The following is an 18,162-nucleotide window of genomic DNA, read 5'->3' as shown; positions in this document are numbered from 1 at the left end:
CTAATGGTTTGGATAAAAAAGTAAAAAAGCTTCCAATTTTGTAATTATAATCAATATATAATGGGACAATGGCCACAAATACACACTTAAAAAAATAGATTGGTTTGGTGAACATTTGTTTTTAAATAATCAGGTACATTTTTTTTCAGCTTTTAAAGATGCCGTATGCAAAGTACATTTTAAAATGTTGTTTCAAGATATGAGTGCATCTCAACTTGATGTCTACCTAAAGCCTGAGATGTCCCCCGCCCTCTCCTGCCAGGGTCTTTATCCATGTACCGGGTTGTGGGACACAGAGGCCTGCCTGTGGCTTCCTAAGGCCCATCCTTTATCTGCACAAGTCTTACTAGTATGAGGTCCACTCTACCGGTGGCTTCTTCAGCCAGGGGCGTCCTGGATCTTTCCAGACTCCTTTGCAATGCTGCCTGATGCGGTGACTTCATTGCTTTCCCAGCCTGGCGCTTGGCAGGCTGTCTCCCCTCCTCTCCTTCCCCATCTCCCTCTCTTTTCTCCCACGGCCCATCTGCCCCTCCTTCCCTCCACCCCCCTCTCCGCTCTGCTCCCCTTTATTTCCACTCCCCACCCGCGTGGCTTTGCGCTCCCTCTCTCTCCCCCTTGACTTGTCTGTATTTGGAGCTCCCGGAAGCCGCCGGCGGCTCTCCCCGGGAGCAGCGTGACCGACACCGACTCCCATTCAGGGGAAGGAGGAGGGGAGGAGGGCTGACGGGAGGAGGTCTCGAGTGGCGGGCCACGGATTTGGCATCGCGGGGGACAAGACCCCAGGACGCCCCAGCAGGTAATCCTGGAGCGGCTGGGCGCGGCCTCGGCGGGGAGGGCCGCGGGTGCAGGTGCGGGGGGCGCCGGCGGCCGGCGCTCGGAAGTTGCGCTGAACGGGTGGGGTGAGGGGGGCCGGGACGCGAGGAAGAGAGGCGGTGTGGGCGCCGGTGGGGGCCGGACGCCGGGGACCCGGGGCGGGGACGCGGGCGGGAGCCAGGCCGGACGCTCCAGGCCCCTGCGCGGGGCGCGGGCGCGGGCGCGGGCGGGAGAGGCCGCTCCATCTGGGTCAGCGCCGCCGCGCACCCCGCCCCCGCCGCCGCCGCCGTCCTGCTCGGAGCGCCCGGGCCGCTGGCGAGGCGGGTGCGGGCTGGCGGCGGGGCGGGCGGCGGGGGCGGCCTTGCGCGCCAGGCTCGTCAAACTTTGCGGGTGTCCGCGCGCCGGGCTCTGCGCCTCGCGCGGGTGCGGGTTAGGGAGGGTCGGGGGCTGTCGTTGGGCTGGATCTGACCGCGGGCATCTCCATCAGAAGGTGCTGGGGAAGGCGGACCCGGCTTCCCTGCGGAACCTGACCTGAGGCCAGGAGTCACCTTTAAATGCAAACGCGACGGAGGCGTTGAGGGGCAGCTTGGAGAAGGCGCCTCACCGCTGGCTCGCGGACCGCTTTGGGGAGAGGGTGGTTCATGCTCGCAGTCGCGCTGTCATCACTTTTTGGGCTGAAATCACATATGCGGATGGCCTTTCCTTTATTCTCATCATAAATAACAGGCTGCAAGTTTTAGCAATACTTGAATTGATGCATTCTTTACAATGAATAAATACAGGTGTCTGCATTTACGATATTGATTAGGTCCCAACGGCCCAAGCGGAAGGAGGTGAACAGTTAGCAAAACGATCAAGAACCCGTGGGAAAGCAGAAGCTATGGGACACACTCACCTTAGTTTTCCAGAGTTGTTTGCAGAACACTATTTCTTTACCGCGAATAACCACTGCTTTTCCTTTAAAGACCATGCCTTAGCATTCTCGGGTAAAATATCTAAGGCCACTTAATGTAAGATTACAACAGCCGAGTGATCTTTGGGAAAATTGTTCTTATGGTGACAAGAGTCTAATTAGACTGTAAGCCTCTTGAGGGCAAAGGTGGCTTTTGGTAGTTCTTATAGCACCAAACAGTATTTGACTCAGGGCACGTAATGAGCAGACATAAAAGCTTATTAAACTAATGAACTCAATTAAACTAATGAACTCAATCATGACTTCTTGAGTGTGGCTGGATCATGACTTCTTGAAATTGCATATTTTGCAAGGAACGACCCCAAATCTAAAAATGCTTAATAAAATCAGAATCAAGGTGTCATATAAATATTTGTTAAAATAAAGATAAAAAGAAATTGACTATGAAGAATCATGAAGGTGGCCGTCAAGTTGGTCTTGGCTAGTGGGAAAAGTTTTTGCTGCTCATTGTTGAGTGAGAAGTCAGTTTGTCAACAGAGTGTGAATTTTGGTAAGCTTTTTTAGTAGAGGACTCAATGGTAGACTTTGCTGGCCACGTGGTCTCTCTAGTATAATTGCTCAACTGTGCCACTGTAGTTGGAAGCAGCCATAGGCAATATGGAAAGGAATGGTGTGGTTGCATTTTGTTTTATTTATGGACACTGAAATTTGAAGTTCATATAATCTCCCCCCCCCCCCCCCCCCCCCCCCCCCGGTGCATTTAAAAATGTAAAAATCATCCTTAGCTTGGGAGAGGAGGTGGGGAGAGCGGGGGACAAAAACAGGAGGGGAGGGAGAGTTTTGTTCTGTTGTTAGTAGTTTGCTACTCCCATGTGACAGAGTTTGGAGAGGAACCTTTTGAAAGGATTGATGAGCCAGATTCTTCTAGTGCCTAAGAGTCATACCTAGGAGTTAAGTTAAATGTCTTCAAGAGTAGCATTAACTTATCTTGGGAATTACAGTGTTTTGTCTTGAATATTACCTAATGGACATCTTTATGCATAAGGTTTCGTCTTTAATTCATTAATTATGTAATATTTTCTACATAAAAATAATACTTTAAGTTTATGTAAGCTACAAACATTACATTCAGATGACCACCTGTGATCCCATCACTCAGCTTTAAAACTAGGACTTAAGAACTAGATAATTGTAAAAAGGTGACTCCCACAATGGAAGAAAGTATTTTAAAATCATATATCTGATAAGGAATTTGTATCCAAAATATAGAGAGAACTCTTACAGCTCAATAATCAAACGATAAATAACCCAAAATAAAAATGGTCAAAGGATCTGAATGGGCATTTCTCCAAAGAAATGACCAATAAGCACCTGAACAGATGCTCGGCATCCTCATTCATCAGCAAAGTGCCAATCAAAACCACAGTGAGATACCACTTCGCACCCATTCAGATGGCTACATTCAAAAGTCAGATAATGACAGTTGGTGAGGATGTGGAGGAATTGGAAGCCTTATACACTGCTGGTGGGAATATCCAATGGTGCGACTGCTTTGGAAAACAATTTGACAGTGCCTTAAAAGTTAAACAGAGTTACCATATAATAAAGCAATTTCTTTCCAAATATATATATATATATATATATCCCCAAAAGAAATGGAAGCATATGTCCACGTAAATCCTATATACAAATGTTTATAGCAGCATTATTCATAATAGCCAAAAAGTGGAAACAACCCAAATGTTCATCGGCTAATGAATGGATAAATGAAATGTGGTTATATCCATACAATGGGATATCATTTGCCCATAAAAAGGAATGGGGTGCTGATACATGCTAAAATGTGTATGAACCTTGAAAACATTATCCAAAGTGAAAGAAGCTAGTCACAAAATACCACACATTGTATAATTCTGTTCATATGAAAATGTTCAGAACAGGGAAATCTATAGAGACAGAAAGTTGAGTAGTGGTTACTTAGGGCTGAGGATTGGAGTTAGGGAGGGAGGGTGTTAGTTAAAGGGCACAAGGTTTCTTTTTGAGCTGATGAAAATGTTCTAAAATTGACCGTGGTGGTGGCTGTACATATCATTGAATTGTACACTTTAAATGGGTGAATTGTATCTTATGTGCGTTATCTCTCAATAAGACTGATAAAGGACTTGCAAAGATTAAAAAAAAAGATTAAAAAAAAGACTGATAAAGAAAATAAACAGATGGCTAGAAAAAAAGACTAGATTATTACCTATGCTGTTGCATCTTTCTTTGTGAGTTTCTCCTATGCCATTCCCGTTCCTTCCCAACCCTGAATTTTGTGTTAATCATTCCTGTACTGTAAAACAGTTTTATGACATATGTATGTATTCCTAAACAATATGTTGTTTTGGTTTGCTTATTTTTGATTTATAAAAAGGGTATATATAATATTCTCACTTTTAAAAATTCAACATTATGTTTTTAAGAATTATCCAAATTGTTGCATGTAGCTATATAGTATTCACTGTTAGATATTCCATAATTTATTTACCCATTCTCTCATTGATGGGCATTTGGGTTGAGTCTTTTGCTATTACAAAGAGTGTAATTTGGAAACTTTCTTTTCATGTCTTGGCACACATGTGCAAGAATTCTTCCATGTGAATGTGAATGTGCCTTGTATTTTAATGACCCAAAAAAGGTTGATTCTTCCTCTGACTTATAGATTAATGCTATCTACCCTGCTTATTCACTCCCTCAAACCCAGATAAAGTAACTAGAGCTGAGAGCCTGACTTCTCATCCTATTTAAATTCTAATTGTAATATCTACTTTCTCCTGACCTAAGAAGCATGGAAAAATACTAATCTAAAACTTTACAACAATTTCACAGCAGGACCACTTACCTCAATCACTTATGAACATCTCCATCCTCTTACTGGTATATCACCTGGGTTTGGGATGGGACAGAGGACAACTTTATTATATCAAAGAAACATTACTTTAAGCAAGGTACATACTAGTAAGTGCTTACTAATCTTCACTAACATTTTCCTTGTATGGTATCCTGCTGGGTACTCCAATGTTCCAATCAGTTTGGTTATTCTGGTAACAAGCCAGTTGGAAATCTGGAATTTTAGCCTTGGACACTTTGTGGGTCTGCTGTGATTCAGGCTGTGAGCTTTTACAGTTTATTTGGGATATTTCCACTTAGGAAGTAGGGGAGCACCCTCAGGTCAGAACAAGCCATTGTAAGGGATTTTTTAAAGTTTATTTTCTATTGTGGTAAAATATACATAACATAAAATTTGCCATTTTAAACCATTCTAAATTGTACAATTCAGTGGCAGTAAGTGCATTTTAAAAGTTGTGCAATAATCAGCATCATCTCCAGAACTTCATCATCCCTAACTGAAACTCTGTCCCCATCTATAATAATAAAATGCTAATTAGACTGGATGTCCATCCAGACGTCCTTCCAGATGTCCTTCTGGACGACCTTCTAGACAAAGCTGGGGCTGCAAGGGAAGACCTGGTCCTGGGGGAAGGAAGGCCTACTCTTGCACAAATTTCATGCATCAGGCCTCTAGTTATACAATAAACCCCTATTCTCCCCCTTCCCTCAGCCCCTGGCAACCACCATTCTACTTTCTGTCTCTATGAATTTGCCTGTTCTAGGTACCACGTATAAGTGGAATCATAGCACCAGCTAACAGAACTTAAGGGCCATTCTACAGTATAAAAGTCTGTTCTAAAATTATTCTTGTTTTGATAGAAAGGGATAATAAAGAGCCAGAGCATTCTGGGAGACTGCAAGTAGAAATGAGGTGGTATAGATGGCAGTATTGAAGAGGATGATGGTCCCTGGAGAAGCCAGATGCTGGAGACACCAAAGACAGACCTTGTCTTGTGTCTGTACTTGTACTCAGTTTCATGAGAAAATAACCTTTATTGCTTTGCATCAGTCCCCATCGAAATCCAGAGACACTCTGGGATCCCCTGATTATTTATTCATTCCGCCACACTGAGTGACTGTTATACGTCCAGTGAGAAGCAAAAGGGATACAAAGATGAATATCAGTGAAGGATCTGATCTGAGACAGAACAGAAGATGACCTAAGCTGTGAACATAGATCTCAAAGGATCTGCTTAGGTGGTCGTCATCATTAGGTCCAACCTTGTTTCTACGTAGTTTTATTCTGAGAAGAATCACTGAATTCTAATGAGACAAATCGGTTATTTTACTCTAAGTTAACAAGAAGCAGCCACATTGGACCACACTAAGAACACTGGCCAATCGTATTTTCCAGAACCAGGTAAAATAGGCTTCACAGTGGTGAATGCATATTTCAGTCTGATTGTAGTCTGACATGTAGTTGTAGTTCATTTTATGGAATCTGAGTTTAGAAACCTCTGTATTGCCCAGAATGTGTAGATAATAGACTAGTGTCATGTAAGGTTGGTCTTTCCACCTAATGAATACAGTCTGGTGCTTCTGCTCACCTCTCTCAAGTGGCAGGAAGCTGAGATATTTGGCCCAGTTAGCATGTTGACGGAAGAGTTTATCTAATTTGTTGCTTGGCATTAGGCTAAACACCATCTTTTTCCTGGCATCATCTTCTACCGTGCTAGAAGCTGTAGCAAGACATTTTCAGGGGTACCATGTAGGTTCGCAAATATTTGGACAAAATTTTTAAAGCTTGAAGTTTCGTTTTTTCTTCATATCCACTTCTTCTTTTTCATTTCTTAGTACTCTCGTGGTACCCTCTGATTGTTCAAAGTTCCTTCTATAGAGAGCCCCCCGCTTCTTCCATCCTGCTTCCTAATGGCCTCTCCCTTCATAGGCCTCCTCTTCCCTCAGAATGGAAGGTGGACAATTATCTAAGTTCTTCAGTAATTGAAAACTTTAAGAAGAGGTTTGTTAATGCAAATGAGTCCAGGTAGTATACAATGAGGGGTGGAATTCATTTTTAAAAAGTATATGAGAGGATATATAAAATAATATATATATATTTTAGAGAGGAAGGGAGAGGGAGAGAGAGATAGAAACATCAATGATGAGAGAGAATCATTGATCGGCTGCCTCCTGTATGCGGGAGATGGACCCGCAACCCAGGTGCGTGCCCTAACTGGGAATGGTACTGTGACCTCCTGCTTCATAGGTCGATGCTCAACTACTGAGCCACACTGGCCAGGCTGGGACTAATTTTTGTGCTTCCTACATTCTTCAAACTGTGTACATTAACTACATAGTTTGCAGAGACTTCCAAAGGTACACACACACAGGTATTTCCCACCTTCTTTTCCATAATCACCTTTCTCTCATTTTATGTAAGAAAGGCCTATCTCAAACCTATCTTATTCGTCCATTTTACTAAAAGGTCTATCTCTAACCCATTTTATTAAATTGCATTGTCCAAGGATGTAAAAATCTAGGGAATGGGGAGAGCAAAAAAAGGGGGACATTTAGAATATCAGTTTGGAGATGAGAAAGTCAATAATTATATTTCCTGGACATTGCAAATCATATGTTTTCTAAGTCTTTGATTTAAAAAACAACAACAATGAAGGTACTCTAATGAAACTGTAAACTAATGTTAAAGGAAAAATTTAAAAGAGAATGAAACATGATTCTCATACAAATAATAAAATTAACATTTTAAACATTTAAAAATAAGAGAGCCAGAAAAGTCTACAATCAAAGAGGACCATTGATAGGAATGCTGAAATGAATTTACTTAATAGATATAACACTGGCTTCTTCATAGTTTGAGAGGGAAGTCAATTGGACTTCCACATGATAAAATGTATTTGCATTCCCATAGAACATAATTACTGTCTCCACTAGAAGTTTTCGACAAGTTCACATCTCTGTGTACAGATTTGTGAATTGCCTAGGCAAAGACCATGAATGGCTGAGATAATCCAGATGGATGAATAGATAGGGTACTCACTAAATTTCAGTCTTCCCCAATTTTTCCTTTCACTGATGGTTAAAATAGTTTTTGATATTTCATCACCATGTGATGTTTAGTATATAGCTCAGAAGGAATTCAAAGAATTGAGTAATGTTTCTGTTATAAAATCTCATTCATTCTTATCTCCTTATTTATGTGAATAGTTTCCTAGCATTTTCATTGATAAAAACAAAAATTGAGTCAAATTGGTTTTCAATCTTTACTCATTCTAATAATATGAATATTCATCCCCTTATGCATGAAATAATTGAAAAATCAAAGTTCTCAAAAGAGAGGGGTTTCCAATAAAATTTACTTTTTATTTACATTTAGTAATTATGTGTCAACATTTGTCATATTTGTATTATTTTTATAATTTGCATTCAAATGATAGTTACAACAATAACAACTAGAAGAACTTTTTTTGCCACTGGATTTAAATTAAGTGTATATACATATTTTGATGCAGAAAAAAGTATGATAGGGTATTGAATAAAAGACATTAAAGCATAAAATACATAAAACTAGGGTAAAATTCTATGGTGGAAGAAGAATGGAAATATAAATTCAAGGAGAAAATGTTATTATGCAAAATTTATGACTTTCAAAGAGCAGCCTGTTTATGTATCCTTTTAAAATGAGTGGTGATGAATTTCAATGGATATATTTCAGCTAGTGATAAAATAGTTTTACTTTTGCAGAATGCTAGAAGTTACATTCTTCACAACTATTTACATTTTCTTGAAAGTTTTTATATGCCTACCTAAAAATATGCAAGAGAGTTTTACAAAGATCTTTTAAGTTATATACAAATTGGAAAATCTCTTTGTAGCTCATCCTGCCTCTGTTTTCTGACCAAAAATCAAGGGTCTATAATATGGTAAATGCCATCTGTAAGTTTAGTATTGGTAGATGAACCAATTTAATGACTGACATAGTTCTAATGACTCATTGTTCTGTTAGATTTAAGAAAGACATTTAGAAGTAAAGGTCTTGGTACTTGGGATACCTCTTAAAAGGAGATGATGGCCCATCACATTTTATTTATTTATTTTTAGGCAGTTATAGCTTCACTTTGCTCATCTTTCTTGTTCTTCCCTTTGGAGGCACTCACTTTAAGGTATTACGTGTGTATGCATGTATGTGTATAAGGACCAGATAGCGCTATCATTGGATCTGTAAATGGATAGCCTTCACCATGTTTGGGAAGTTTGGGGCAAATATTTCTTCAAATATGTTTCCTGCCTAAATCTCTTTGTCTTCACCTGGGATTCCAATGACATTAATATTAAACCTTTTAATATTGTCCCACAGGCTTCTTAGGCTCTGTTCATTTTGTTGTTGTTGTTCAATCTTCTCTCCTCTCTGTTCTTTAAATTAGATAATATCTATATCATCAAGTTCACTGACATTTCCCTTTGACTTCTCTGTTCTGCCATTGAATTCATCCAGTGTATTTGTGTTTTTTTATTGTTATTGTATTTTTTGGTTCTGTGTCTCTTATGAGAATTTTGATCTTTCCATTCATTTCAAGAGTGTTTACCTTTATCACCTGGAACATAGTTAAAATAGCTCCTATAAATCTGATAATTTCAACATAGTGTCATCGTGGAGTTGTTGATTGTTTTTTCTCTTGAGAAATGATGACATTTTCCCAGTCCCTTGCATGTCAGACATTTTGGGATTGAATTCTTGACATTTTGAATATTATGTTCTGAGACTCTGAATCCTTTTAAAATGCTCAATGTTTTTGTCTTACCAGGCAGTTTATCCAGTTCTGGCTTGTATTCTATGAGCAATGGTTCCAACATTTGTTCATTTTTCAAAGCTTTTGCTGTGCTGTTTTGGGTCTCGTGGAAGCACAAGTCACGTCTTAGACTGGGACTTCAACAGTGGCTTATATCATCGTTCAGTTCTCAAAGCCATTGGGTCTGCCCCACATCTGCACAGCCCAGGGGAGAAACCATGGCCTGCACTCCATGCATACAATCAGGGGATCCCCTTCTTCAGTTCTCTCCTCTGGGATTCCTCCCACACTCTACTCTCCCTTAAGAACCAATTTTTCCTGATCTTCTGCCAAAAATGTTTCATTCTCTTAAAGTTTTAGTTGCTCATGGTGCTGCAGAATAGACTAGAGTCACCCTCAAGGCAAAGCCCTGAGAGAAAAGTGAGCGAGAAAAAATTACAGGGATTCTCCCACACTCTTTGAACCACAAGGGCCCTTTCCCCCCGACCCCCACCCCCGCTCTTTGGCAATAAGACTAGGTTTCTTTTGCAGAAATTTTTAGCTGCTTATGCCACACAATTCTGTGACTGTGGCTACTCAAAGAAGAAAAAAATGGGAAAAACCTGCTCTTTTCCTCACATTCTTCGATTTACAAGGGTCTCCTTTCCAGGTCTTCTGGCCAAAAAGAGGAGGGTTCTCTGGAAGATTTCCTTGCCCGCACCTCCTGCACAGGTCCAATCTTTGGGCCAACTCTGTAGAGAAAAAGAAAAACCCCAAAACATAGCCCCAAATGGGCCCCGTTTTCAAGTTTGGTTGCTGTCCTCAATTCACTTGCTATTGTTTATCTTTCAGAGTCAGGGAGTTGCTTTTTGCATTTTGAATATAATTTAGAGAAAGGCTACAGTGGGCTTATACCTTCAAGATGTCACTGGTAGTTTCCTCCTCCTTTTCCCCTCTGTTTTTCCTACACCCTGCCATTTTTTTCTTTTCATCTTGCCCTTTATCTGTTTCCCATTTCTTTTGGGCTGTCAGGTCTAAGGAGCAAAAAAGAAGAACCTCTAGTTCTTTGATGGCTCACAGCTCTATTTGAAAACTGATTTTGTCACTCCTAATAAATCAAAGTCAAGTCTGAAAGGAGACCCAGAGGCTGGAGGCACATGAAGAAGCAAAAAGGGATTGGAGGAGAGTGCCTGGGCCAAATCCATCACCTGGCTACTTTAAGTATAATGATCACAGTCACATTTGTTGAAAATATCCATGCACAAATCTGGCCCAGCACTTACGAAGTGATCCTTACAGCTTTTCTTTTAAGAGAGTTGCTGAATCTATTATTCAATTGTATATAAATTTTACAATGAGTGCCAGAATGTTGAGATTAGGAAGAATTTCAGCAAAACTTCTTACCTTCATTAGTCCAGAGAGACATGGCAGTCTTAACACTGAAAGACAAGATTTAATGAAGTAAAATACTTCTAGTTATGCTAAGAGAAATAACTGACCATAAAAAAATGCTTTCCCCTTTATGCTTTCAGTCAATAGCATTTCTGTAGTTTCTTTGTTCTATGGCAGGGGTGCGGAATGTCCATCCCAAGGGCCGTATAAGGCTCACGAAATCATTTAGCCTGGCCCTGGCAAGGCATTCGGGGTGAGTTAATTAAATGTTTGACCAAATATAGCAGGCTAATTTTTAAGTTGATAATTTTGTATGGCCCATGAATGATGCTATAAATATCCAGATGGCCCTTGGAAGAAAAAAGGTTCCCCACCCTTGTTCTTAGCATGGTCTTGGATGAGTGGTGTGTGAAGTGTTAGGGTTGTTGTGTTTGGGGATAGGAGAGGTGGTAATACACTCAATAATAGTTCACAGGTTGAGCACTTGGGACAGATCATGATGATGAGTGCTGTGGAGCATTCACAGATAAATTACAGCACTTAGGCATCACTTATAGTTCACAGTCTCCTTTAATCTTCCATAGAGTCCCGGGGCAGTTATTATTATTAGGTAGGTAATACTTATACTTCCATTCCAGAAGTCCCCTGGACTTTGGGTTCCTATTTGCAGCTGCCAGCTATCCTCTCAGTATCAACATAGGCACTTGAAACTCACAGGTCCAAAAGTGCTTCTCTTCATTACCCACCTCCACTCCCTATCCCTGTTTTGATTGACACCACCCTACCACAGAGCAAGACATCTAAGAAATCCCACCTTCTGCATTTCCCTCCTGATCCCATTTAATCCTTTCTCAGACTTTACCTATTTTATACATCTCTCAGATCTTCAATCCGCTGTCATCATGGCAGTAATTCCCCGAGTCCCTTTCCAGCTTTATCAACCACTCTTTCTAACTCCCCATCAAGCTCCTCGTTCTCCTGCTTTCTTAGAAAGCTCCTGGCACATAGTCAATGCTCAATAAATATTTTCTGGCTGTACTGTCTCCATGTCTTTGCACAAACTGGCCATAGGCTCAGGAACACCCTTACTTACTTTTCCTCTGAACAACACCTCCTCATCCTTTGAGATTTAGTTTAGTTCCTATTCAAACTTTAGTGGCCTCCCTACTTCCCAGGGCTCAGTTGAGTGCTCCATTTCTAGACCCTTCCCACATGCTCCCATATTACACTCTTCTATTACAGGGCTTCTCAAAGGGGGGGACCTCATATTGTACTTATTAAAAATGCAGATTCCTAGCAATACCCAGGACCACTGAATTGTATAGCTGAGTGTGGGGCTTAGGAATCTGCATTTAAGGCGCAACCCTTCCCAGTGATTCTGATGCACAGGAGGGAGAGGAACAGTGAGAACTGCCACTCTTTTCTGTCCCCTATCTTGACCCCTACAACTAGTTCCAGGAGAGAGGAGTGTGGCCTCTCAGAGCAGTCTCTGGCTAAGTTTAGTTACCATCTATCACTTTGCTCGGAGAAGAGAGCATCATGTTATCAGAGATAATAGGTTTTAAACTACCTTTATAAAGAGGAACAGTACTTATTTTTTATTTGATTTTAAATGCTTTATTGAGCTAAAATTTTGCATATCATGCTATTCACCCATTTTACATGCACAATTCAGTAATTTTTAGTACATATACAGCACTGTGCAACTGCCACGGCAATTCTAATTTAAATCATTTCCATGACTTCAGACAGAAACTTTGTGTCCATTTAAAGTCACTCTCCTTTCCTGTTTCCAGCCCTAGGCAACCCCTAATCTATTTTTTTGTCTCTACAGATCTGCTTTTCCTAGATATTCATATAAATGGAATTGTAGAACACATGGTCTTCTATCTCTGCCTCTTTTATGTAGCATAGTGTTTTGGCAGTTCACCCATGTTGTAGCATGATCACTACTTCATTCCTCTTTATTGGCAAGTAATATTCCAATGAATGAATATACCACATTTCTTTTATCCATTCATCTATCGATGGAAATTTAAGTTGCTTCCTTTTTTTGGCCATTATGAATGATGTTGCTAGGGATATTTGTAGACAAGTTATTGTGTGTGTGTACATATGTTTTTGTATCTCTTGAGTAGATACCTATGGGTGGGATGACTGGGTCATATGTCAAATATATGCTTAACTTTTTAAGAAACTTCCAAACTGTTTTCCACAGCAGCTGCATCATTTTACATTCCCACAACAGTATATGAAGGTCCCAATTTCTCTTTAGCCTCGCCAGCACTTGTTATTATATGTCTTTTTGGTTGTAGCCATCCTACTGGGAATGAAGTGATATTGTGTGGCTTTGATTTGTATTTCACTTTCTCTAATGACTATTAATATTGAATGTCTTTATATGTACTATTGGGAAAATGTCTATACAATATTTTGCCCATTTTTAAGTTGGAGTGTTGGTCTTATTATTGAGTTTAAGAGTTCTTTATATATTCTGGATACAAGGAGAGCAGTATATTTACTTTTGGGAGGGACAAAACGTCCATGAAAGCCCTGCCAGTGGCATCTCCATGGCTCTTCTTTTCCCAGTGCCAGGTGTGGCCCTTGAGAACTCCTAGAGCATCTCTTTGACCTCTTCTTCCTCAGTGGCCTAACAAGAGCAGAAGGGCAGCATGGGGACACAGGAATAGAAAGAGCTTCCCCAACAACATTGGAGCCTAGAAAGGATCATGGCAGAGTTTGGGGAGGAAGCTACTTTTCCATGGAGAGTCCTTACTTCACGCTTAGCTAAAGGAGTTCCCACTTCAGGATAGGGGAGTGGAATAAGGATCTGTCCTGCTTCCACTCAGCCTTCACAGCCTATGACTTTATGGCTGTGTCCTTACCCAGTCCCACCACCCCAAGTCAAGGCACAGAGCAAGCCTTCAAGATATACTTAGATTCCCCCAGGGTCTCAGTTCTCATTGGGCTCTTTCCAGCTGAAATTACCCAGTTCCCTGCAGCCTGGTGTCCTAGAGTGCTGGCCTATCCCCAACAGCCAAACTGTCCTCTCCTCAAGGAGATCATGGTGCCTCGAAGACACTCTGAGTCTCATCCACCTGTGCAGCCCCAGCAACCAGCACAGAACACAGCTCACACATGTGCATATGAATGAAGAAGGAAAGAGTTTGTGTTTTGGAAGTGAGGGGCATTATGCGAGCAATTAAGGGGCAGGATCTCAAATTAAGATTCTCTGATGCCAAAAAATGCTTTTGCACTACCTCAAGTTGTAAACCCTAGCCTCTTATCTTCATAAATTCCAACCTTGAAGAGAAATGTTTATGATATGAGAATGATCAGGGGTGGTTCTGAGGAGTGGTACCACCAGAGTACAGAGGGCAAATGGATGGGGAGGTAATTTCTATATGTGGTTGCTTATTTTACCTTCGGGTGACAGGAAGTTAATACCTGGAGGCAAGTTACCTCTGATTTGTGAGACGCTGAAAGACTCCTCAGAGAAGTTGAGGTTTGAAAAGTGGGTGCAGCAGTGCCAGGAAGGACCTTGAGGCAGTGGAAACAGCAGAACCACAGCATAGAGGAGAGATGGGGGGGGGCAAGTATAGGAGGAGGGGGTCATCTCTATGACTGGATCTCAGGAGTCTGACAAGGTACAGAGAGCTGGAGTGAGGTCCTATTGAAAATTAACTGAAGATTTGCTTCTTATCTCTGTAGTGGGACATTAAGCAAATGGCCAATCAGGATTTCATATATGTTCTCTCCAGTTTTGTGAAAAATTTTAAGTGTTCTTTTCCTGTATAACTCCCTAATCTCTTGTATTATGATTACACTATTTCAACACTCAACCACTCTTGGAACTTTTTTGCAATATAAAGAAAACAGTGCCTTTTTTTCTTTTCTGTTTGGTAAGAAGCTGGCTCCAGAAATGCTCTGTGGGAGAGTAAGCAAAAGACATGAAGGCAGGCACCTCAGCAACGTGAATGTGTCTCCTAGTGAAATAATTCTTTGGCTTGACCAAGCAGGGTCTGCTTCCAGCCCCTCCCACTACAGCTGGGCAGGAGTATTTTAATCACTCCTGATTTTCTAGATATGAGCATTGTGCTTAGCAGGTCGTGGAGACTAACTGAATGAGTGAAGCAAGCATAATCAGTGAGATAGTCACTGAATGAGTGAATGAATGAATATCATTGTTTTTCTATATATACTATTATTCCAGTTAGTAAGACTGAATCACAAGATCTTCCTGGGAAAAAAAAGATAATTAATATAGTCATGGTAAAGAGAATTTAACAATCCAGGACAGTCTAGTTTGATGGTAGTTTAACAACATTTTTTAAATTTGGTGGAATTATCGAGAAAGTAGCCTACCCTGACTTTATTGTTCACAGAGAGCTCACCCATAAGCCAGCTGCCCAGCCTCACCATGAAACAAGGTTTGAAAGTCTTCAATTTCCTAGTCACTTCAAGTCTATTTTCTAGTTAATCTTTGTCTTATGATCTTTGAAATCCACTGGACCCTTACGGAATCAGAAGCTCTGAAGAGCAGGAGAAACGGATCGTGAAGAGCACAAAGTTAGGCACAGAGACAACAGAAGAGAAACTCTCACCACAATTATTTCTGCACCTTTGGCCTCTTAAGGAGAGCTGCAAACTAGCAACCCGGACACCCAGAAGACCCAGCCCTTTTATTAACAGGAAAGAGTTACCAAAGTAGCTTTCTGCTCTACTTGTCTTAAGAACTTGCTCTGAAGAATTTACAAAACAAACAAACAAACAAAAAACCCTTTAGACAATGTAGTTATAAAATTTTTGAAACCTAAAAAAGAAGGAGGAACCATGGAAAAGCCTACGGTTTATATTAGAGAGAGCAAGTGTGTGCCCTTTTAAATCAAGGCAGGAGGAAGCCATTGTGGCTTTGTTTTGTTTGTTTGTTTGTTTGCTTGCTTGCTTGCTTTAAAGATTTTTAATTGATTTTCAGAGAGAGGAAGGGAGAGGGAGAGAGAGAGAGAAACACCAATCGGCTGCCTCCCCCAGCCGGGGATCAATACTGGAACCTGGGAACTGAACTGGCAACTCCTGGGCGCATAGGACAGCCCAACCAACTGAGACACACCGGCCAGGGCATCACTGTGGTTTTAAGTGGGAAAACTAATCTAGTATCTTCTTTTACATGGACATTTCTCCCATGAAAAGTTGGCTTTCTGCCTGATCTGAGATTATGCCAGGATGTGGGCAGGTGAGGGAAAGGCAGTGAGGGGTAGCCAATTAATTAGTCAATCAGAAAGTATTTATAGAATTCTCCATGTACATGGCAGCATGCAGGCTCAGTGGGAGATACAAGGAGAATCAGCCCATGGAAAGCTCGGACTAATCTCCTTGGGAGGCAAGGTGTGCATGTGCTGGCAGGAAAGACAGCATGAGGCGGTATTTTAATTGGGCAGTATGTCTTACAGGCACCAGAAGGCTATACAGACAAACACGCTGTTACTCGGGGCTTATCACCGTTTATTCTGGGCCATGGGGTGTCAATTTTCAAAGTGACTATGAAAGCTGCTTTTTATAACTGGTTAGACCAAGTAGATAGGGCCTTTGTAGACCCTGAGCATAAGATGGTTTGGGTGCAATATATGAGGGATGAAGGAGTGTTATTTTCCAAAAATGATTCCACAGAGATTATGCTTGTGTCCTTCGCAGGGGACAATTTAAAAGCAAAAGAATCATCATAAAAATGTTTAGGGGGAAATATATGACTAAAAAAGTACTAATTACATAGCCAAATTTTCATTTCATAGTAACCATTACACATAAGTTTTGAGAAAACCTCTTTTAGAGAAATCAAATGTTGAAAATAATAATGATAATAAATAATAATACGATAATAATAGCCTAAACTTTTCAGCTGCTCATTTTCCTTGGCCAGATCTTGCTGAACATTGCAAATCCCCAAAGACTTGATGTAGCGGTATGTAGATCTAACTACTCCCATGGAAAGAAAAATGAGATGGGATGTCTTCATAGCAGGAGCTAGCAAGTTTATCACTGACCATGTGCCATTCTTTGTATGTCTTCATATGCATACTTCCATCAACTCTATGTATAAGTAGTAACTAAAACAAAGCAAAATTAAGCTCTTTTCCCAGAATCTCCCAGCTAGTGATTCCAAAGCCTCTATAACATCCTAGTTAAAAATGGGCAAAACAATTTAGATCTTATAAAATGTTTGAAAGTGTGGGGAACTCTGGTTTTCTGGAAACTGCCATGAGAAGGATAGAAATGTGTGCACGCTCTCTCCCTCAGTGCTTTAAGCTTAGTCATGGTACTGTTGGTATAACATTGGCCATTGGACAGTGTTAGGAACCAAATTCCTAAACTTTGAGGATGGGTTCTATAAAATGACCAATGAAGCAAAAGAAATTTTTTTTGTTATGATAGCTATCTTTTATCCTACAATAATGTTTCTAGCACAGCTTATTATTCCAAGACACGTTATTATTCTCAGAGGTGCCTTTGAGAATACTTACTGGCTATATTCTTGTTGAAGTGTATGAAATATTTGTAAATGTATGAAATTGGTATGAGAGATGTTTGAATTGTTTAAATATTTAGAATGCTAACTTCTTTATTTGAAAAAAAACACTCAAAACTTTGGTTTATAAACTCACCCAGAGACATACAATGTGCAATACCCATTTTCCTACCTTTTCTACACCTTTTGAAAATTATTTTAAGGAGAATATTTGATCAACAACAAAGTATCTATACTAATAAAAGCCTAGGTGGTCCTCGCGCCCTCGCATGCGATGTCATCACAAGGTGGCCGCCACAAGATGGCCATGTGCACAGCGGAGGCGGGGCCCAGCAGCCGCTCCACGTGGTGAGGCCTGGGGGTCCCACGGCTCTGTGCAGCATGGAGGAGGTCAGTCCTGGTGTCTCTACCGCCTTGTGCAAAGGAGGCGGGTCCTGGCGGAGGAGGCAGGTCGCGGCAGGGGAGGGCAGTTTTGGGCAATCAGGCCAGCAGGGGAGGGCAGTTGTGGGCAATTGGGCCAGCAGGGGAGAGCATTGGGGGTGATCAGGCCAGCAGGGGAGCAGTTAGGCATCAATCAGGCTGGCAGGGGAGCGGTTAGGGGGCGATAAGGCTGGCAGGCAGAAGTGGTTAGGGGCAATCAGGCAGGCACGCAGGCGAGTGGTTAGGAGCCAGTAGTCCCAGATTGTGAGGGGGATGTCCGACTGCCGGTTGAGGCCCGATTCCACAGGAATGGGCCTCAACCGGCAGTCGGACATCCCTCGAGGGGTCCCAGATTGGAGACGGTGCAGGCCGGGCTGAGGGACACCCCCAACCCGTGCATGAATTTTGTGCACCGGGCCTCTAGTCTCATCATAAAAGTTCTA

The 18,162-nt window shown here is 41.4% G+C and overlaps 1 protein-coding gene across 1 annotated transcript in view; it reads left to right on the top strand.

Annotated features, from left to right (window-relative positions):
* The first annotated feature begins 493 nt into the window (after positions 1–493).
* CAP2 (cyclase associated actin cytoskeleton regulatory protein 2) overlaps positions 494–18,162 on the top strand; it is a 141,190-nt gene continuing 123,521 nt past the window's right edge. Inside the window, exon 1 of the mRNA XM_070405687.1 lies at positions 494–796. The gene's annotated coding sequence lies outside the window, so the exon portion shown is untranslated. The remainder of the gene's footprint in view (positions 797–18,162) is intronic.

Source organism: Myotis yumanensis, unplaced genomic scaffold (genome assembly GCF_028538775.1).
Source record: "Myotis yumanensis isolate MYYU_CA2020_CCGP unplaced genomic scaffold, mMyoYum1.0.hap1 SCAF_2, whole genome shotgun sequence".
NCBI lineage: Eukaryota > Metazoa > Chordata > Mammalia > Chiroptera > Vespertilionidae > Myotis > Myotis yumanensis.
Note: the sequence above shows the minus strand (reverse complement) of the source record. Positions and strands in the feature narration are given on the sequence as shown.